General features: G+C 40.7%; 1 pseudogene across 1 annotated transcript in view; it reads left to right on the top strand.

Moving 5' to 3' along the window:
• The window catches only part of LOC311619691 (large ribosomal subunit protein uL22-like), a 32,172-nt pseudogene extending 9,303 nt beyond the window's left edge, over positions 1-22,869 (top strand). Inside the window, exon 2 of the transcript in view lies at positions 22,678-22,869. The product of the transcript in view is annotated as a large ribosomal subunit protein uL22-like (transcript). The remainder of the gene's footprint in view (positions 1-22,677) is intronic.
• Positions 22,870-23,799: the final 930 nt, after the last annotated feature.

Below are 23,799 nucleotides of genomic sequence, written 5' to 3'. Positions count from 1 at the left end.
TTATCTAATGTTGAACATTTGTTAACTATTTTCAAGTGCATTATGCAGTTATTTGACACCCGCAGGAGTTTTAAACTCTCCAAGTGAAACCATCTGCTGAGCCAGCAGAACCTTAAGTGTGGATCTTGAGGGACAGCCGATGATGGCTTTTTTTCTCTTTCACGCATTCATTCCACAGACTGAGCGCCCACCCTGTGCCAGGCCCTTCGCCTTGCCTGGGGACACATAAGTGACGAGGTCCAATGCTCATGGTGGACGTGTGATTGCCACATAGGCAGTGAAAGCAAAGTCTTTCCAGGTAGAGTGGGCAGCAAATCCATAGGATGGAGTGGTGAGTTCCTCGAGGGCCACTGAAGAAGTTCAAGTGGAGGGAAGAGGAGCCCTGGGCAGGGTTGGGGGTTGACCTTCATTGTTTTTATTCTCACCAGGCAAGTACTGCCCTGCTTACCGGGTGTAGGTTTGGTTTGGGCAGAAGCCTGCTGCGTGAATTCCACAGCTGAGGTGGCCCACTGGCCCCAGTGGCCGCTGGGTGCTCTGTGAAGGAACTTTGTCCTGCAGTGAATCTGCACTGCGGGTGAACTCCAGGGACACTGCAGAGTCTCATGGAAGAAGTACCTGAGGAGTAAGTAGATCAGGTCTCACTCTCTGGATAGCAGTGACAGATGGGGAGTGTGACGTGATACCTCACGTGTTTCTTGATGTCAGGCAGAACTTTTCAGGCGGCAAGAGAACTATCTCCTGTACAGAGAGATGAGGAGCACATCATTAGCAGTTGGACACTAGTTCTAGTAAAATGTAAATGTTTCATCCTGTTTCACTCTGCGATGAAAAATGACGACAGCCCAGAATTGCCCAAGGCCCTGGATATGCCCAACCCATGATTTGGTCCACTGAACTTTCATAACAAACCAGCTGGCAGAAGAACCTCAATGCTCAGATCAAGAAGAGCAGATGTCTGATACTTTTTAGGAAATTCAAATTCAGAAAGAAGAAACCAATTTCATCAGAATGATAGTGGGGAAGGGCATGTAATAAGAATAGAACCACAGTTGTTTAATAATTATTCACATTACTAACTATAGGTAAGAAGTTTTCTTGCAGACCCTAGTATAAGGTTCTCCCGCAGTGGGGGAAGCCCAGAGCCGATGAAAGCATCTGCAAGGTGGATGGTGACAAAGCCCCTGAACCTCTGCCCAGACTCTCAATTTTTTAAATATAACCAAAGAGTCTGAAATATAAGGTTCTCCCTCCTCCCAACTGGTGAGCGGAGTTATGACATTACTGGCACCTGTCACAGAGACATCCCCAAGACATTGATCCACCAATCAGGGCATGCCAAAGTGTCCTGGAGCCCACCCCTTCCTGTTCTGCCCTGGGTCCAACCTTCTCCTGTTCCTCCCCTTAAAAAGACCCCCAGACAAGCCCATGTGCTGCTTGGCCTCCATGTCCAGGAGGCAGCCCGGCTGAGACCTCTGTCCCCTTCCCACTATTTCAATTCTGATTTCTCTACCTCCATAATGAATCCCGCTCATTACTGGGGAATAAACTTTACTTTAAATGTCTTGGTGGTCAGTTTCCTGTGCCTCAAACCTTACACCTAGGAAATTGGAAGATGTGTGGCAAGAAGAAACACAGGACTCTTAAAAGATAAGATGCCTCAAACCCCAGATGGGTCCATTGCTCAGAAAAGAAATACATTTTAAAAGCAGACCAAGGACAGGATGTGCTTTGCCTTGGTTGCTAGGCCTGGACCCTGATCCCACTCTGGGAATTTGCTTCAGGAATGCTGGCCATTTTCTGAGCCCTGGGACAGGCTGAGCTGTTCCTAACATCATAGGAGATTCGCTGCCTTTTTATTGGACTTTGAGCTCCTGAAGGCTGTACTGTAGAACTGCAGAACCTCCCCTCCCCTTTTCCTTGTTACACTCTCAGCTGCAAGCTGCCTCCTCCCTCACCCATATATAGTCAGCCAGCAGGCCAGGGGGTCAGAGCAGAATTTCCAGGGTAACCAGCTGCTCTCCCCTTACTGCCAGCATTACTGGAATAAGTGCTCATATGTGATTCAACCCTGTCTCTGCTTAATTTGGCTCAAGGAGTGACAGGCAGCCTCAGACCCCTTTAGTGTCCAATATCAATTCCACGAGTCCCTAAAAAGAATACGGTATTTATGAATAGTTCAGCAATGAAGGACATTTGAAATAGAAAAAAAAACAAAAAAACAAAAAAACATGCTCCTCCATTAGTGTTTCTATGGCCCACAGTGACACAAAGGTGGGTTACTTGTTGGCTTTAAAAACTCATGTTAGATGTTAGATCCTGACATATCCCCCAAAAGCTTCTTCCTGTAACTGTAACCTGGCTTTTGAGATGCAGGGAGGACATCACAACCAGAAGATTGCTGCCCGGTGACCTGGCTCATATCTTTACCCTACTTTTCTTGGCTCTCTCTATTATAAAAATACTGATACACACCCTAAATGTGTATCACTAATTAAATTTGATATTGGCTAATAAGCTAATACGAGTTTTAAGTGAAAATATATCACCTGTCTATTGCATTGGGTGCTCATCACCCAAAGTCTGGTCACTCTCCATCATGTTGATCTGACTCCCTTTACCCTCTTTAACATCTCCCCACGCCTTTCCCCTCTGGTAACCACCAAACTGTTGTCTGTGTCACTGAGATGTTTGTTTTGTTCACTTGTTGCTTTCTGTTTTAACTTCTGTACTAATATATTTATTATCAAGTGAACACAAAATATGTTTTAGAGGATGCCATGAAAATAAAAAAAATATTCCTAATATATTTGAAGGCAGTTATTAATTATGCAAAGCTTCTTGCTCTCATTAAAATATTATCCATAACTATATTTTTAGTGAGAACAATGTGGTAGAATTTTGTATCATGTTTAACTTTAGTGTGATTCTTTGAAATACCTCAATTCAAATACCTCAAATATTAAACTTTTGTTACATCAACTGAAAAGTTCAGTTTGTTTCCCTGCTTGCTTTTAATGATTATTAGAGCTGGGAGGTAACTCACAAGGGTACAATAGGCACAGCACACAAAGTGCATTGTTAACAAGAGGAAGTCCATACTTTTAAAGTTTAGAGAATTCAGGGATTTTAAGTCAACTTTTTATCTGGTGCAATTAGATTGTCTATTGTTTTTGTCTCCTGGTGATAGTGATGGAGAGATTGTGCCCGGCACAGGAGAAGGGTCAATTCTGCTGTTTTTCTTGTCCTTGCAAAATTACTATTATGTTTAATCCATGAATTTCTTTGCAGGAATCTTGAAGTCACTCATCCATTTTATGAAGGTTAATTTGGTTCAAACTAGATAATACATTTTAATGAGGCATGGGTACATTGCAAAACACTGCAGTCTGCTGACACTCAGAAATCAGTAGGAGGACACTGCCAGCATCTTCCAATACTGAACCTTCCCCTTCCCTCATACCATATAGGGATGGTGAGTGCCTGACATAGGGCACCGACCACTATTCAGATAGGTTGTTTTGTTTTGTTTTGTTTTGTTTTGTTTTGTTTTGTTTTTTAAAGATAACTATCATTGGAGCCTAATATCTTTATCTGATACCTCAGTGGTTTGTGTGATATGTAGAGACCAACCTGTCTGTTTTCCAGATGCAGAAAGATGGGGTGCAGAGAAACGATGATTTGCTCCAGGTCACACAATTAAGCATTACGGTCAGGACAAGAGCCCGCTGGAGCAAATGCCCAGTGTTCTGCACACAACCGTGATGCCTAACAGTCTGCCACAGCCACCCTCTCCATTTCTGGCCCTGTTTGAGACCCCTAATTCCCACCAAAAACCATGAATGCTCCAAAATTAAGGCAACAATTTCACTTAGAGCAAATGGGTAGAGTTTGTCTAGCAGCTAAGGTGATATAGAAGGCACAATTTGGGGGTACTATCAGATTGTTAGGTCCATGAGTCACTCATCTTTGTTTCTCATGAGAATCACTGTCAGATGGTAACCACCATTGTAATCAGAAGTTATAATGTATTGAATTAGTGCCTATTGAATAGCCTAAGTTGTAGTTGCAGCTGTTGAGAATGAACAATAGTGGTGAGCTAATAATGGAGTTTTATGCTAATGAGTCAATCAGGAAAGAAACTGGGCTATAAGCTGGCAAGGTTAAATATAAGGTTTTAGAGAAATAAGGAAGTTATTAGAATACATGTTTTTGTGTGTGTTTTTTAAATCAACTACAGAATAATAGCCAATACAACCCCATTGTGTCAGTGTCAGCTCTCAGTTTTCTATGATGCACTACAGCAACTGAGAAGCATCTTCCATTGAGACCCGCAGCACCCAGGAGAGGCAGGAAGGGACAGAGGCCATGCAGAAAAATGTTTGCCAGACATTGGGATTTTAAAGATAAGAAAACTCTAAAAAGTTTGAGGCTCCATCTAGGATTGCCTATTTCTTAATGTCCAAATGAAGGCATAAAAAAAAAACAGGTGAGAAACCAATAAATTTTTTAAATTTGATTTTTCCATTTTCCATTTATCAATATTATTTTGTATTAGTTTCAGGTGTACAGCATAGTGGTTAGATACTCATCTGCTTTACAAAGTGATCCCCACAATATTTTATTTTATTTTTTTTATTAAATATATTTTATTGATTTCTTTTTTGCCCCCCTCCTTCCCATACATACCCTCCCTCCCCAGAGTTTTATGTCCATTGGTTGTACTTATATGCATGTATACAAGTCCTTCGGTTGATCTATTATCTCCCCGAGATCTCCCTCCCCTCCCCACTGTAATTTGACAGTCTGCTTGTTGCTTTACTGTCTCTATATCTATCTTTTGGTTCATCAGTTTATAATGTTCTTTATTATCCATAAATGAGTGAGGTCATGTGGTGTTTCTCTTTCATTGATTGGCTTATTTCACTCAGCATGATGTTCTCCAATTCCATCCAGGTTGCTGCAAATGATGAGAATTCCTTCTTTTTTATGGCAGCATAGTATTCCATTGTGTAGATGTACCATGGTTTTTGGATCCAATCATCTGCTGATGGACATCTAGGCTGTTTCCAAATTCTGCCTATTGTAGATTGTGCTGCTATGAACATAGGAGTGCATATATACTTTCTGGTTGGTGTTTCTAGTTTCTTGGGATATATTCCTAGGAGTGGGATTACTGGGTCAAATGGGAGTTCCATTTTCAGTTTTTTGAGGAAACTCCATTCTGTTCTCCACAGTGGTTGCACCAGTCTGCATTCCCACCAGCAGTGCACGAGGGTTCCTTTTTCTTCGCAACCTCGCCTACACTTGTCGTTTGTTGATTTGTTGATGTTGGCCATTCTGACAGGTGTGAGATGGTACCGCATTGCTGTTTTGATTTGCATCTCTCGGATAATTAGTGACTTTGAGCATGTTTTCATGTGCCTTTTGGCCTTCCTTCTGTCTTCTTTTGAAAATATTCTATTTAGGTCCATTGCCCATTTCTTAATTGGATCATTCATCTTCCTTTTATTTAGTTGTATAATCTGTAGATGTTGGAGATTAAGCCTTTATCAGTGGTATCATTTGCAAATATGTTCTCCCACACCATGGGCTTTCTTGTTGTTTTGTTGATGGTTTCTTTTGCTGTAAAAAAGCTTTTTATTTTGATGTAGTCCCATTTGTTTATTTTCTCTTTAGCTTCCATTGCCCTAGGGGCAGTATCAGTGAAGAAGTTCTTTTGGCATACGTCTGAGATTTTGCTGCCTGTGGATGCTTCTAGTATTTTTATGGTTTCCCGTCTGATGTTTAAGCCCTGTATCCATTTTGAGTTTATTTTTGTGTATGGTGTAAGTTGGTGATCTAGTTTCATTCTTTTGCATGTGTCTGTCCAATTTTACCAACACCATTTATTGAAGAGACTGTCTTGACTCCATTGTATATTCGTGCCTCCTTTCTCAAATATTAATTGAGCATAGTGATTTGGGTAGATATCTGGGTTTTCAATTTGATTCCATTGATCTATATGTCTGTTTTTGTGCCAGTACCAGGCTGTTTTGAGAACAGTGGCTTTGTAATACAGTTTGAAGTCTGGTATTGAGATCCCTCCTACTTTACTCTTCTTTCTCAGGATTGCTGTGGCTATTCGGGGTCTTTTATTGTTCCAAATGAACTTTTGGAGAGTTCTTTCTAGGTCAGTGAAATATGCCGTTGGTATTTTAATGGGGAGTGCATTGAACCTATAGATTGCTTTAGGAAGTATGGACATTTTGATAATGTTGATTCTACCAATCCATGAACATGGTATGTTCTTCCATCTGTTTACATCTTCCTCTATCTCTTTTTTCAGTGTCGTGTAGTTTTCCGCATATAGGTCCTTTACTTCCTTAGTTAAATTTATTCCTAGGTATCTTAATTTTTTTGGTGTGATGGTAAATGGAATTGCTTTTTTAGTCTCTGTTTCTGTAGTTTCACTGTTGGTGTATAGAAATGCCATAGATTTCTTGGCGTTAATTTTGTATCCTGCTACATTGCCAAATTCATTTATTAAGTCAATTAGTTTTTTAATGGAGTCTTTTGGGTTTTTTTTATGTACAATATCACGTCATATGCAAATAAGGATAACTTTACTTCTTCTTTTCCAATTTGGATGCCTTTTATTTCCTCCTCTTGTCTAATTGCAATGGCTAGTACTTCCAGTACTATGTCAAACAGGAGTGGCGAGACTGGGCATTCCTGTCTTGTTCCTGTTCTTAGAGGGAATGGTTTTAGTTTTTGCCCATTGAGTATAATGTTGTCTGTGGATTTATCATAAATAGCTTTTATTATGTTGAGGTATGATCCTTGTACTCACACCTTGTTAAGAGTTTTTATCAGGAAAGGGTGTTGGATTTTATCAAATGCTTTTTCTGCATCAATTGATATGACTATATGATTTTTATCTTTCAATTTGTTTATGTGATGTATCACGTTTATTGATTTGCGGATATTGTACCATCCTTGCATTCCTGGAATAAATCCTACTTGGTGATGGTTTATGATCTTTGTGATGTTCTTCTGGAGTCGATTTGCTAGAATTTTGTTGAGGATTTTGGCATCTATGTTCATGAGTGATATTGACCTGTAATTCTCTTTCATTGAGTTGTCTTTATCTGGTTTTGGTATTAGGGTGATGCTGGCTCCATAGAAGGGGTTTGGAAGTGTTCCTTCCTCTTGGATTTTTTGGAATAGTCTGAGGAGGATAGGTTTTAGTTCTTCCTTGAATGTTTGGTAAAACTCTACTGTGAAGCCATCTGGCCCTGGACTTTTGTTTGCTGGAAGCTTTTTGATGACTGTTTCAATTTCTTCCCAAGTCACTGGTCTATTGAGATTTTTAGATTCTTCCTGATTGAGTTTTGGAAGTTTGTATTTTTCTAGGAATATGTCCACTTCCTCCAGGTTGTTCAGTTTGTTGGAATAGAGTTGTTCGTAGTATTTTGTAACAATCCGTTGTATTTCGGTGGGGTCTGTTGTTATTTCACCTCTTTCATTTCTGATTTTGTTTATTTGGGTCCTCTCTCTTTGTTTCTTAGTTAGCCTGGCTATGGTTCATCTATCTTGTTTATCCTTTCAGAACCAGCTCTTGGTTTTGTTGATCTTATGTATTGTTTCTTTGGTCTCTATGTTGTTTATCTCCGCTCTGATTTTTATTATTTCCTTTCTTCTGCTTACACTGGGCTTTTCTTGTTGCTCTTTTTCTAACTCTTTCAGTTGTAGAGTTAGATAATTTGTTACCATTTTTTCTAGTTTTTTGCAATAGGCTTGTAAGAATATGAACTTCCCTCTCAAAACTGCTTTTTCTATGTCCCATAAATTTTGGATTGTTGTGTTTTCATTGTCATTTGTTTCCAGGATGTTTTTAATTTCTTCCTTGATTTCTCTGGTAACCCAGTCCTTCTTTAATAGCATGCTGTTTAGTTTCCATGTGTTTGATTTCTTTAGATTATTTTCATTGTAGTTAATTTCCAGTTTTATGCCATTATGATCTGAGAAGATGCTTGATATGATTTCTATCTTCTTGAATTTGAAGAGACTTTGCCTATGTCCCAAAATGTGGTCTATCTTTGAGAATGTCCCATGTGCACTTGAGAAGAATGTATATTCTGTGGATTTGGGGTGGAATGTTCTGAAGATGTCAATTAATTCCATCTGGTCTAGTGAGTCATTTAGGATTGATATTTCTTGCTGATTTTTTGTTTAGATGATTTGTCGAAGGGTGACAGTGGGGTATTAAAATCTCCTACTATGATTGTATTGCTATTAATCTCTCCCTTAAAGTCCTCCAGCAGTTTTTTTTTTTTTTTTTTTTTTTTTTTTTTTTTTTTTTTTTTTTTTTTTTTTTATATATTTGGGTGCTCCTGTATTGGGTGCATATATATTTACCAGGGTTATTTATTCTTCTTGGATTGTTCCCTTTAGTATTATGAAGTGGCCTTCATTATCTCTGGTTATGTCCTTCACTCTGAGATCTAATTTGTCAGATATAAGTATTGCTACCCCAGCTTTTTTTTCATTTCCATTTGCCTGGAAAACTTTTTTCCATCCCTTCACCCTCAGTCTGTGTGCATCTTTTTTTCTGAGGTGGGTTTCTTGTAGACAACAGATGTATGGGTCTTGTTTTCTTATCCAATCTGACACCCTATGTCTTTTGATTGGAGCATTTAATCCATTTACATTTAAGGTTATTATTGATAGGTACTCATTTGATGCCATTTTTATTCTATAACCGTGTTCCTTCTTCACTTCCTATTTCTTTATTTTTACAGTAGACCCTTTAGCATTTCTTGCATTGCTGGTTTGGTGGAGATAAATTCCTTCAGTCTTTTTTTGTCTGTGAAGCTCCTGATTTCACCTTCAATTTTGATTGATAGCCTTGCTGGGTACAGTATTCTTGGATTCAGACCCTTCCTTTGCATGGCTTTGTATATTTCATCCCATTCCCTTCTGGCCTGATAAGTTTCTGTTGAGAAATCAGTTGCTAGTCTGATGGGGGTTCCTTTGTGTGTAACTTTCTGTCTCTCTCTGGCTGATTTTAAGATTCTTACTTTGTCGTTGTTGTTTGCCAATTTGATTATTATGTGCCTTGGCTTCTGTCTTCTGGGATTCATTTTGCTTGAAACTCTGCGAGCATCTTGGATTTGTGTGGGTTTTTTCTTCTCTATCTCAGGAAAGTTTTTTGTCATTATTTCTTGAAATATTTTTTTCATGTCTACCTTAGTTTCCTTTCCTTCTATTGTAGAACCCCTATTATTCAAATAATATTTTGTTTTGTATTGTCCCAAAGCTCCCGTAGTCTCTCCTCCTACTTTTTAATCTTTTTTTTCTAGAAGCTGCTCTAATTGGGTATTTTTTCCATCTTGTCTTCTAGCTCACTGATGCGGTCCTCTGCTTCATCTAGTCTACTCTTGATGCTTTCTATTGAGTTCTTCATGGTAGCGATGTCATTTTTCATTTCTTCTTGGTTCTTCTTCAATTCCTCATGGTTCTTCTTCAATTCCTCTTGGTTCTTCTTCAATTCCTCATGGTTCTTCCTCATTTCTTCTTGGATATTGTCACATTTCTCTTCTATTCTTTTTAGCCATATTATGATCATTATTCTGAATTCTTGCTCTGGTAGGCTGCTTGCCTCTGACTCGTTTACTTCCTTTTCTGGTGATGCCTGCTTTTCTTTCATGTGCAGGCTATTTCTTTGTCTCCCCGTGGTCTCTCTTTTCAGGATGTCTGGTTATGTGGTGTTCCTTCTCCTTTCCGTGGATGATTGAAGAACTCCCTTGAATCCACGTGTTTGCGCCAATTGGGGTGTCACAGCTGCTCGATGGACTCCTCTGCTGTGGGTTTTCCAGGCCTCAGAGAAGATCCTCCTTTCCTGGTGAGATGGCACAGCCTTCCCTCCGAGCTCGTAGCTCCAGGAGAGGTCGCTGCCGCCGCAGTGTTGGCCATTTGGTCAGGAAATCCTGTCCAGCGGACCCTTCCTTACCTTCCTTGAGAGTTCAGCTGCCCCTTAGTTGCCAATCAACATTCCCTGAGCAACTCAGATGCTGCTTTTATCTGTTCTGGGACCAGGGTCAGAACAAGTCTGTCTGTTCGGTCGCCATCTTGTCTCCCTTCGTGATCCCCACAATATTTTAAGTAAACACCTGGCACCATACATAGTTATTACAACATTACTGAGCATATTCTCTATGCTGTACTTCACATCCCATGACTATTTTATAACTTCCAAATTGTACTTCTTAATTCCTTCACCTTTTTTACCCAGCTCCTCACCCTTTTCCCTCTGGCAACCATAAGTCTGTTTTCTGTGTTTATAAGTCTGTTTCTGTTTATTTTTGTTCTTTAGATTCCATATATAAGTGAAACCATGTGATATTTGTCTTTGTCTGTCTTATTTCACTTAGCATAAACTTTCTATATCCATCCATCTTGTCACAAATGGTAAGATTTCATTCATTCTTATGGCTGAGTAATAGTCCATTGTATATGTGTACCACAATTTATGTGTTTGTGTTTGTGTGTTCTTTTTTTGAAATAATTTTTTATTTTTCAATTACAGTTGACGTACAATACTGTATTAGTTTCAGATGTACAACCCAGTAATTAGACATTTATATAATGTATGCATTGAGCACCCAGATAAATCTGATACCATACATCACATGTGTCAAACACAAGGCCCGCGGGCCAAATCCAGCCCGCCAGGCCTTGCAATGTGGCCCGCACTGCGCTGTCATCACTGCACTCCACTGTCAGTTTATGACATTGTCAGTTTATGACTGTTCAGTAAACCATTCGGCCCGCGATTTAGGCTGGATTTTAGATTTTGGCCCCTTCTCTGATTGAGTTCGACACCCCTACCATACATAGTTATTACAATATTATTAACTATTTTCCCTATGCAATATTTTACATTTTCATAACTATTTTGTAACTACCAATTTTTCTTTTTAATCCTTTTCCCATTTTCCTCATCCTCTCAACCTCCCCCCTCCCATCTGGCAACCATCAAAATGTTCTCTGTATTTATGAGTCTGTTTTGGTCTGCCTGTCCATTTACTTTCTTTTTTAGATTCCACATATAAGTGAAATCATATGGTATTTTTCTTTACCTGTTTCTTATTTAAGTTAGCACAACACCCTCTAGAGTCCATCCATGTTGTTGCAGATAGCAAGATTTATTCTTTTAATGGCTGAATTATATTCCATTGAATATATGCATGATTTTTCTTTACCCATTCATCTACTGATGGTCACATAGGTTGTTTCCATATCTTGACTATCCTATATAATAAAAGCCTAATCTTCTAAGTGTCTGGTTGTTCAACCAATCAAAGTGTAGTATGCTAATGATATGCTAAGGCCACTCAAAGGCTTGGGACCTCTTGGGGGATGTCAGAGAGCCAGTTTAAGTCCATCCTGCAGGCCTACTGCTGCATGAATTCTTGTACCAGGCTTCTAGTTGTAAATAGTGCTACAAACAAACAAAAAAAAAAAAACACACCTAGAAACAACTAAATGTATATCAGAAGGGAAATGACAAAATGAATTATGCAATACCCAAACTAATAGTATGTAAGTGTACGCAGCTATTGAAGAGAAATTAGTTAAATTTATATGTAATAACCTAGAAACTTTCTTGTAGTATGGATAAGTGAAGAGGGGGAAAAAAAGGAAGTTGTAGAAAATATATATGGTATCGGGCCTGTTTTGTTTTGATAACATTTCTACACATATATGTTTGTAGAAGCAAAGGAAGCATGATGAAATTCAACATTGGGTACCTCAAAGAGGTGGGCTTAGGAGAAGAGAATGACTTTCTAACTTATCATTTGAATTAAAAGAAAAAGGAAGAACCTTGTTTTTGTGTACTTTGTACACACAGTAGGAGTTGATTTAAGTTTGCTGAACTGAATCAAATTGAAACAACTGAACCCTTCCTTCTGCTGGGAATTCACACCTGAAAGGCAGCCTCTCAGAGCAGAATCTGGAGTCTTTGCTTCCAAAGATAAAAACGACAGCTTTCTTATCCACTTGTCTATTGATGAGCACTTGGGTTACTCATTATAAATGATATGGTACATTCATATCATATGGAATACTAATCTCCATAAAAAAAAAAATCTTACCTTTTGCAATGGCCTTGATGGACCCAGAGAGTATTATGCTAAGTTAAATAAGTCAGACAGAGAAAGACAAATACTGTATTTCACTTATGTGTGGAATCTAAAGAACAAAATAAACAAAATAGAAACTGACTCAGATACAGAGAGCAGATTGATGGTTAACAGAAGGGAGGGCAATGGAGGGGCTTGGTGAGAAGGGTGAAGGGATTAAGTACAAATGGGTATTTACAGAATAAAGAATATAGTCAATGACATGATAATTATGTATGGGCCAGGTGGATATTTGAAATATGTGGGTGGGGAGTGATCTGTAAAGCACATGATTGTCTAGCCGCTGTACTGTACATCTGAAATTAATACAGAATAATATTGGGGGGGGAAAGAAAGGGGAGGGCACCAGTGGAGAGAAAGAGCAGCTTGCCTGCTAAATCCATCTCTCCTGTCACCCAAGCCTCAACGCTGCTGGGAGATGCTGCAATTGATCAGCTGGAAATAACTTCACCTTGATGTTTAACTGACTCTGGCTTTTGCATTTCCAGGCAGTATAATCATATTAGCAGCCTCATAACCCAATTATGCTCACATACTCCAACAAAACTTCTCCATGCACAAGGGGCCAGCTGAGCCTGATTGGCTGCATGACTGCCTACTCTTAGAAAATCATTGGCAGCACGAAATGTCTAATCTATTAATAGAGATCCCTCAACTCTGACAATAGCAGTGCATAAAAAGAGACAGCGGCTTCCTGGGTTCTGATGGATGAAACCAGAATTTTGTCACAGTAACTCAGGCCCTGGCTTACCTACAGCTGCTGGTGTTGTGAAGGTGGACAGCTTTTGCCTTTCAAAAGCATAAAGTTGAAAGTAACACAACATTCTGGGGGTAACTATACTGAAGTGTTTTGAAAGCAAGTGAGTATCAAAGACAAATGTGATGCAGATTGTGTGAGGAAAAAAAAAAAAAAGCCAAGTGTTTGACCAGGACTCAGAGATGAACTCAGTGAGTAATTGGATCCTACCCACCTTCACCAAATCATGACTTTTCTAAAAGGTGAACCAAAGAACGCATTAAGTTTCACTCAGGGCAGCCATGGCCAAGCCACAGGTGTGAACTCTGAGTTGGACCCATACCACCATCCCCACCCCTCCTTCCAATAAACAGCCATCCTCCCAAAAAGGAATCCATCAGACATTGGGCTTCAGTTGCCTTGCTGACACAGGTCGTCATCTGGGAACAGTTCCTGGGTTTCCTATAGGTGAAATGTAACAAGCTTCACTCCAATCTCCCATCTTCACCTCACTCCCCTCCCCCACACCCGCTGAAACTTAGATAGAATCCAATAGTCTGGAGGTTCCAAGAAAGTACAGACGAAAACACACAGAAGAAAGAAAAGCAGCATGCTCTACAGAACTTCATGGTTTTGAAAGTATTTTGCAGGTTGGACCTCATGAACCTCACACACCACATGCCTCCTCTTGAGAGGTCAGTGGGACTGGCCTAGTGATTCCTGTTTATTTTATGAAAGTCTCATTGCTGGGGACAGACAGCCAAGACTAGGAACTCTTCTATTCACCAGCCCTATGCTCTTTCTGCAGTACTTGAGGAGCAGAGCAAACCATACCTCCTTAGAGATGCCTCTACCTGTGACACTTTTTGGGGGTCCTTGTGAGGAATTCTACCAGACAAGACAATCCAGCCCTGAGTTGGGTGCCTCCCTCAGCCCACCTTTTCATCATGGCTTCATAAACCCTCAGACCTGTGGAAATCTCAGGTGGAATGTGAGTTATAAAAAATAAAAATATTTTTAAAAAGATATTCATCCATGTTCATCATCTACCACATGAGCCTCTTAACATGTATCACACACCCACAAACACACATATACCACATCACATCACACCACACAACACCACACCACACCACACCACCCCACCCCACACCACCCGACCCCATACCTGAACATCCACTTCTGTGCATCCATATCTGAAAACAGCCCCTGATTTTCTAGGAAGCTCTTATCATAACTTAACATAGCCATGGTCCATTATGAGAGAGGAAAAACACCAATGAAACTGTAGAGAAACTGGAAGCAGTGACTGTGTGTGTGTGTGTGTGTGTGTGTGTGTGTGTGTGTGTGTGTTTGGAGAGAGAGAGAGAGAGAGAGAGAGAGAGAGAGAGAGAGAGAGAGAGAGAGATTTTTAAATAGCTTTTGCTCTCTAAATTCATGTTCCTGAGGGTTTTGTTAAAATTAGTATGACCAGGAAACAGCAGTGAGGAAAGGTGGCTCATAAACCTTTTATACAGCAAGGAGAACATTGGCCTTCTTTTAATTTTCTACAAAGGGAATGGCAATTGGCAAAAATCTTCATTTCCCTGCTGTCTTTCCCTGCTTGTGCCCAGTAGCACTCAGCGAATATGGCCAATGTAAGGGCCTCTCAGTGTTGGTCTTCTCTCTATGCCACATTGTCCTTGGTTCCTCAACTGTCCCAAGTCATTTTTAATGGCATTAGTTTCCTTTTATTTATTTGTTGTTGTGAGTTTTGTGTTGTTGTTGTTAATCCTCACCTGAGGATATTTTTCCCATTGATTTTTAGAGAAAGTGGAATAGAGAGAGAGGGATATGCAATTAACCATCACTCCAACACACAAGATGGCCACCCCATGTGGTCAAAGATGGCCATCCCTATGTGGACACAAGATGACCACCACAGGGGAGGGCAGTTGGGGGCAACCAGGCCTGCAGGAAAGTACAGTTGGAGGGGACCCAAGCCTGCAGGAGAGGGCAGTTAGGGGTGACAGGGACAGGAGGGGAGGGCAGTTAGGGGCAATTGGTCAGCCAGGGAGCAGTTAGGCATCGATCAGGCTGGCAGGGGAGTGGTTAGGGGGTGATCAGGCTGGCAGGCAGAAGCAGTTATGGGCAATCATGAGGGCAGACAGGCAAGCAGTTAGGAACCAGCAGTCTTGGATTGTGAGATGGATGTCTGACTGCCCTTTTAGGCCCAATCCCACCAGGGATCCCATCAAGGACTCCCATATTGGCATATTGGATAGGGTGCAGGTTGGGCTGGAGGAACACACCTCCAGCCCCCTCCGCCCCCCGCCACCTATGCACAAATTTTGTGCACCAGACCTATTTTATATATATATATATACACACTATATATACACACTATATATATACACTATATATATACACACTATATATATATATATATATATATATATATATATATATATATATATATAGAGAGAGAGAGAGAGAGAGAGAGAGAGAGAGAGAGAGAGAGAGAGAGAGAGAGAGGAGACCCACTAAAATGTCCTTGGATATATATCCTTTTACTGAAGGACACCTAATATTTTTTGTGAATATATGTGTCTTTATTTTGCAGGAGTGGTATTGTGTTATTCATCTCACTTTTCACTCAGCACTGTTTTTTTTAAGCTCTTGTCAATAAATCTACTGCATAGTTTCTGACTACTAGAGAGTAGTTCACTTACACATACCATATGCTGGCTCTTCCGCTTACGAGCTATGTGATTTAGGCAAATGTGCCTCACATTTCTAATGTATAAAGTGAGATACTAAGAGTACCCACATCCCAGGGTGCCTATGAGTATTGAATTAGCTTTGGGTGTATTTGAAGTGCTTTAAAACATGATTGGCACCAGAACATAGTTAAGTGCTCAAAAACAAAAAGCTAGCTAGCTAATCTATTATTAGTTATTACTCCCCCATTCCCTAAGAAGGGTGTGTTGCTTAGACAGCTTTCTGCTAATAAACCATGCTTCATTGGGATCCTTCTTTATGTTTTCTCCTAGACTTGAGCATGAACTTCTCTGGGGCATATACCAGGAGTGGGATTGCTGAATTATGGAGTATATAAACAACTTTGCAAAGAAACTCCAAACAGCTCTCTAAGGTGTCCGATTATATACTCTCACCAGCAGACTGGGAGTTCACATTCCCTAAATCCTCTCCATTACCTGGTGGCACTGTGCTTTCCAATGGTTACTAGTCTAATGGATACAAAATGGCATTTTGTTCTGTGTTGTGTGTCTTTCATCACAAGTGATGTTGAGCATCTCTTTGTATATTTTTAAGCCTCCTTTGAATTTATATCTTTTGCCTAATTTTCTAAAAAGTTTTTAAATTTTTCTAAATTTGTAGTAGTTCCTGCTATATTCTAGAAATTAATTCCTTGTCAAGTTTTAAAAGTTTCAAACATTTCTAAGTCTATCACCAATTTGTCACTTACATCTATGGTGTCTTTCATCAAACAAAATTTCTTAATGTGGTTGGGTCCATCAATGTTTTTCCTTCATGATCTGTACTTCTTGAGTATTGCTTTAAAAACCTTTAAGCCCACCCTCAAGTCTCATACACACACACACACACACACACACACACACACACACACAAAGTTCTCTCATCTTCTTAATATAATTTTACCTTCTATATTTAGGTTTGTAATCCATTTCCTCCCCATGGATCCATTAAGTCTATATAATTCATTTAGAGTTATTTTTGTGTATGGTAGAAGATAGACATCAGAATTATTTTTCTCCATATACTAAACAAGTTCTCCAAATAGCATATATATATATATATATATATATATATATATATATATATATATATATATATAGGCTGTCCTTTTTTCATGTTCATCTCTCTCATATAGAGAACACATGTACATATTTCATCATGAGTATATTTTTGTATTCTTTGTTCTGCTGCATGGGACTAATTCCCTGGTCCTCTACCAGAAGCACACTCATTGTATTACTGTAGAATTCATTGTATATCTATAGCAAATGGTAAGGTGAGCATTCTTACTTTTTATTTTTCAACATTGTCTTAGAATTGATGAACCTTTATTATTTTACTAGAGGCCTGGTGCACAAAATACATGCACTAGGCAGGGTAAGGGGCAGGGTCCCTCAGCCCAGCCTGCACCCTCTCATAGTCCAAGAGCCCTTGGGCAATGTCCAACTGCCATGGAGGTACGAGAGGCTCCTCTGCACTCACCAGCTGTGAGCCTGCCTTCAGGCTGAGTGGTGCTCTCCCTGTGGGAGTGCACTGACTACCAGGGGGCAGCTCCTGAGTTGAGCATCTGCCCTCTTGTGATCAGTGAGTATCATGGTATATTGACATATTCACCTTTTAATATATAGGATAGTAATTTTAGAATCAGTTTGTTAAACTAGTCCCACAATTCTATTTCTTTAAATAAATCTTTATTGTTCAGATTATTACAGTTGTTCCTCTTTTTTTCCCCCATAGCTTCCCTCTAACCAGTTACCACCCCACCCTCTGCCCTTACCTCCTCCCACTGTCTTCATCCATAGATGTATGATTTTGGTCCAGTCTCTTCCCGCTCCCCCACACCCTTTAACCCCTGAGAATTGTCAGTCCACTCCCTTTCTATGCCTCCGATCTATTATATTCACCAGTTTATTCTGTTCATCAGATTTTTTATTCACTTAATTTTTAGAGTCACTTGTTGGTAGATATGTTTGTTTTTCATAATTTTTATCTTTACCCTTTTCTTCTTCCTCTTCTTAAAGAATACCTTTCAGCATTTCATATAATACTAGTGGTGATGAACTCCTTTAGCTTTTTCTTTTTTTTTTTTCTTTCTTTTTTTAATATATTTTATTGATTTTTCACAGAGTGGAAGAGAGAGGGATAGAGAGTTAGAAACATCGATGAGAGAGAATCATCAATCAGCTGCCTCTTGCACACCCCCTACTGGGGATGTGTCCGCAACCAAGGTACATGCCCTTGCCCAGAATCGAACCCGGGACCTTTCAGTCCGCAGGCTGACGCTCTATCCACTGAGCCAAACCGGTCCCGGCTCCTTTAGCTTTTTCTTATCTGTGAAGCTCTTTATCTGCCCTTCAATTCTGAGTGATAGCTTTGCTGGGTAGAGTAATCTTGGTTGTAGGTTCTTGCTATTCATCACTTTGAATATTTCTTGCCACTCCCTTTTGGCCTGCATAGTTTCTGTTGAGAAATCAACTGACAGTCATATGGGTACTCCTTGTAGGTAATTAACAGTTTTTCTCTTACTGTTTTTAATATTTTCTCTGTCTTTTGCCCTTGGCATTTTAATTATGGTGTGTCTTGCTGTGGTTCTCTTTGGATTCCTTTTGTTTGGTGTTCTATGTGCTTCCTGGACTTGTAAGTCTATTCCTTTCACCAGGTAGGGTAAGTTTTCTGTCATTAAAAAATAGGTTTTCAATATCTTGCTCTCTCTCTTCTTCTGGCACCCCATAATCCGGATGTTGGTATGCTTGAAGTTGCCCAGAGGCTCCTTACACTGGCTTCATATTTTTTATTCTTTTTGCTTTTTGCTTTTCCAGTTGGTTTTTTTTTTTTTTTTTTTTTTTGCTTCTTCGTATTTTAAATATTTGACTTGATTCTTGTGATCCTCTAGTCTGCTATTGGATCTCTGTATATTATTCTTTATTTCAGTCAGTTTATGCTTAATTCCTAGTTGGTCCTTTTTCATATCCTCGAGAGTCTCACTAAATTTATTGGTGGTTTCTAAAAGATTCTTGAAAAACCTTATAACCATGGTTTTAAACTCTATATCCAGTAGTTTACTTTCCTCCATTTCTGTCATTTGTGACCTGCTTCTTTGTCTCTACATTTTGGCTGCTTCTTTGTCTCCACATTTGGCTGTTGATAGAGTGACTTTGTGTGCTAGGTGTCCTATAGGGCCCAGTGGCTCAGCCTTTCCAATTACCTGAGGTGAACACTCTTGGTGCACCCCTTTGTAAGCTGTGTGCACAGTCTTGTTGTAGTTAAGCCTTGAATGTTGCTGGTATCCCTGAGAGGAATTGACCTCTAGGCCAATTGGCTATGAGGATCAGCTTTATCTACAATGGAAAAACTGCTGTGCTGGAAACACCCTTATGGGGCAAGACTTGCTTCAATGGGACTTTGGTGCTCACTGAATCTATTCTCTGAGTGTGTCTCTTATGGATATGAGGAGTTATAATCTGGATGGTCCCACTCTGACCACTGGGTACACTGGCTCTTGGATCTTCAAGGAGCTGTAAATTTAGCCTTTGCCTGAGGCCACCCAGCAGGAGCTACAGAGAGATCTGCAGATTCCTCTTCTTTGTTTGAGGTTTGGAGGTGCCCAGATGAGGCCCAGCTATGAATCAATACAAGCTGCTGTTGGGCCTTAGGCCTTCTTTGAAAGTTCTGGGGGGTCTCTGACCAACCTGAAGTTTGTTAGGTAATTTTAGATGGCAAAAGCCTCTGTGCACAGCTTGGGTAGTGTGGGGTCTCAGGGAATCAACAGAGTGGAGCAAAGAGCTATGACAGATCCTCAGCCCTGCTCTAAGAGGCCCCTGGGTCTCAGTTTCCTTCTGTAATCACTGTAAGCACCTCTGAGAGAAAGCCACCCTCGAATTCCACCCCATGCCAGACAGTCCAGTTTCTTCCCGTATGAGTCTGGGTTCCCAGAGTCTTGCCTGGAACTGAAGTTTAGAGCAGTCTGGAGCTTGTGTCTCCCTCTCGATTAAAAAAGACAACCACGTACTCAATTGCCAGCCCTTTCTGCAAGTGCACACCTCTGCACTTTACTTCCTCACCTTCTCCAAGTCTCAATGTGCTTTTTTCTTTCCTTCTAGTTGTAGAATTTCCACTCAGCCAGCCTTTCTGTGGTTCTGGATGATGTCCATTTTATCTTTTATGTACAAATCAAACCCGGGACCCTTCAGTCCATGGGCCCAGGCTCTATCCACTGAGCTAAATTGGCTAGTGCTAATGAAAGGTTTTTTGGTTTTTTTTCCTTTTTCTTTTTTTTGCTAATTCTCACCCAAGGATTTTTTTTCCCCTCTCATCTATTTTTAAAGAGAGTGGAAGGGAGGAGGAAAGACAGAGAGAGAGAGAGAAACATTGATGTAAGAGAGACACATTGATTGGTTGCCTCAGCCAGGGATTGAGCCTGTAACTGAAATATATGCCCTTGGATCAAACCCATGACTCTTTAGACTATGGGCCCATGCTTAATCCACTAGGCCTAACAAGCTAGGGCCTCCCTCACCCTTTCTATTGCTACTGTCTAGTCCTTTCATCTCCTAAACAGTCTCCCTCCAGCCCTTCTTGCCTAGTGCTACCTTGTAATTAGGTACAGAAGCCATCTCTTCTGTATTCTGACCTTGTTTCTATCTTTCCTCTGGACTGAACCATATGCTACTTTGAAGGGCTATTTCAAAGTCCTTCCATTCTGTACCATGATGTTAAGGTCCTTGAGAGCAGGTCTTACTCTTTGGCTGGCCAATATATAGGATGATAGAATCACTATCCAAAACACACACACACACACACACACACACACACACACACACACACACACCAGGCTATGGTGGTGATGGACCAACTTCTGCTTTCTTCAAAACAAAATGAAACTAAAGGAAAGCTAGGAACCCCATCTAGTAAAGAATGAATGATCCTGTCACCTCTGCCTCTATCATCATCTCAGCCAACTTAGGCCTCTGTTAAAAGCCCCTCCAACCTGTGTCTTCCACTTCAACCAGTACCTTCTCTGACATCATGAGGATGTCACATCTCCTCATGATGCCTGCTAGGGACACTCAGCCCACAGGCTGCAAAGGAAGCTTCCACATTTTTAAACTCGGCAACCGGTTCCAAACTCCTCTATTCTTATGGGAAATCGCTGCTCCTTTAATGCCCACACTACCTACCAAGAGCATTCTTTCCCTCTGCTTGTCACTGCCAGCAGCAACCTGCTTCTCGCTGTCATTTCTCCTGGTTGCATTCCAAGCATATCCATATGCTCAAACCCCCTCCTCTGCCCCCACCCCAGCTAGCTCCCCCAAGTATAATCCCATGTCTTACTTGCTCTAGAGAAGTAAGCTTCTTGAAAGAACAGACTACAAATTTATCTTTTTGCTCACATCCATTCACTCCACTACCCTTGGCTCAGACTCTCCATGGAAATGGTTCTTGCTAATATCACTGGTGACCTTGACTTTAGTTATTTAATTAATGTTTTTCAGCCCTGATTTTGCTAGACTGCAGCCTTCAATACTATGTACCTTCTCTTCTTGAAGCTTGATCTTTCCTTGATTTCTGGGACATCATTTCCCCAAGTGGTTTTTAATTCTCTCCAGCCTGCTTCCTCTGCCAAACTTGGCACTGAGCCCTCTAATACCTTGATCTTGACCTCCCAAGCTCCTCCCCACAGTAAATGACATCACCTGCTTCCCAGACTTGGAAGTCTCTGCCTTCTGGAGGCCTTTCAGAGTCTTTGCTCTGCCTTATGCCCCACATTCAAATGGCCACTATCCTCACTGAGGTTGGTGCCTTTCTCCATGCCCTGTCACTGCTTTGATCAGGCTCCATTCTTTTCAAGCTGAGCCATTGTTGAGATTTCCCAACTGGTCTTGCTGCCTCCTTGCTTTCTCCCACTGCATTCTCTGAAATGTAGGCAAATGGATAGTTCTAGAATAAAAATCTTAGTCCTTTGTTTAGGGCTACCCATTGACTTCAAATTCAAATCTAAATCTTTAGAACACAAGACCCTACGGGATCTGGACATTCCTTGTCACTAAGGCCTCAAGTCTTTCTAACTCATCTCATTCCTCAAGAGTCAGATAGCCCACTTTTAGGGCGCCACTCCTGAAGCCCTCCTGCTCTAGGCCAGGAGCTCTTCCCTCAGCTCCAAGAGGCCATCTGGGATCACTGCTTTCTAGCTTTCTGATGCTGTGTTGGATTGTCTTCCCAACTAAACTATAAACTCATTTTCTTTTGCTTTTGTGTTTTTCAGTGCCTGTTACAGTTGCTCTGGAAATGTTAGATGTTTGGATGGGTAGATGTTTTATGCTCTGGGGGTAAAATCCTGCCTCAGATGTATTATATTATGGTTAGTTCTTGGTGCTGAACTGGAAAGGCTTAAATAATGTCAACCAGTACAATGAAGTAACTTGAAACTGTCACTTGACAAATTTAAAAATGGTTAGGAGCAGGGTAAGGGAAAGGAAATTAATGGTTTTTGAGTAGCTACTTACAGCTTCTTAGTGAACATTATTTTTAAATCCTCATCCCAGGATATGTATTCCATTGATCTTTAAAATCTTTATAGACAAAGTGGAAGGGTGGAAGAGGGAGAGGAGAGAGAGAGAGAGAGAGAGAGAGAGAGAGAGAGAGAGAGAGAAACATTTTGTGAAAGGGACACATTGACTGGTTGCTTCATGCACAGGCCCCGACCAGGGCCTGGGATCAAACCTGCAACCAAGGTATATGCCCTTGATTGGCAATCAAACCAGAGACCCTACAGTTTGTGGGCTGATGCTCTAACTATTAAGCCTTAATGGATATTTTCAAAACTATTATTTAGTCTTCATAAGACTACTCTGAAATCAATATTATCTTCATTTTATAGATCCAGAATTAAAGCATGGAAAAATTAATTTGGTTGAGGCTAAGTGGCAAAGCCCAAGTTTAACAAAGGTCTCTGTCTGATTCCAAAACTCATGTTCTCTCCACTGTTTTTCACCCAAGAACTACCCCTGTAACAGTGAAGGTTGGAATGCAGGGGGAGGAGGCAGAGAGCCCAGCAACAAAATTACTGTGATGGTGCTGGTGAGAGATGCCAAAAACTTGGATCAGGACAGTAACAGCGGGAATGCTGAGATGGACATGGATTTTATAGGCTCCTACAGGGGAGCATTACACAACTTGAGATTCAGCTGAGATATGGGAGGTGAGCATGATTTCTGGAACAGCTGAATGGATAAAGGTGTCATCACAAAGAGTTCTGTTTCCAATGACCTTTGAGGAATGGGACAGGGAACCCTATTTCTGCTCTCTGTGAGGAGGACTTTATGTCCAAGTGAAAGGAGACCCCTGCCGAACTGGAATGTAGCAGATACCAGCTCACTCATTACCCCTTTGCAGGGATGGTGAACAGTGGGGTACAGCATCAATAAGGGGTACTGAAAGACCTCAACAGGCATACCCTTCCCTGCAAGTCTATGGTTCTGATTCACTCACACAGGTGATGAATGGTTAACAAAAACAACGCTTAGTCTTTATCTTTTCTCAACCTGCTCAAAGGTAACAAGGGTTAATGCAGGTTGAGAGGATGGATTTAAACACAAAGTACCAGATCTGAGGCAAATATGGCCATGATTTCCTTCCCCTTTACCACCACTATTTGTCTGGCACTAACAAAATGCTTTAGATTGTCTGGCTTTTGCATGGTAGGAAACATAAACTTCCTTATTACCTTCCTTTAAATTCAACAGTATCTGTGTGTAATCAAATACACTCATTTAGTTAAAATGGAATATTTTGGGACTAGCTTCTAAGGTTTTGTCCTCCTTTGTTGTGATGGTCTGATGTCTGGGATCACAGACAGTGTAACCTGGACCAGGTCCTCTCCTCAGTTTGGGCCTGGGTAACAGCAGGTCAGACAGCAGGGACCTGCTCCTCCCGCTTTCCAGGTTTACTGCTGAGATAAGCCCATGCAATTGCAGGAGCCATCTCCCCTGGGGCAGTGGGACATTTGTCCAGTGACCTATATGGGGCAGCAGCTTTTGCCCATCATAATGGTTGCTAAAAGAGAGAATGATTATGGCCCAAACCCCAGAATCACAGCCCAGCAGCCTGACATGTGCGAGG

The sequence above is a fragment of the Pipistrellus hanaki genome (assembly GCF_964339955.1).
Source record: "Pipistrellus hanaki genome assembly, chromosome: 3".
NCBI lineage: Eukaryota > Metazoa > Chordata > Mammalia > Chiroptera > Vespertilionidae > Pipistrellus > Pipistrellus hanaki.
This window is presented reverse-complemented; position numbering and strand designations above follow the sequence as displayed.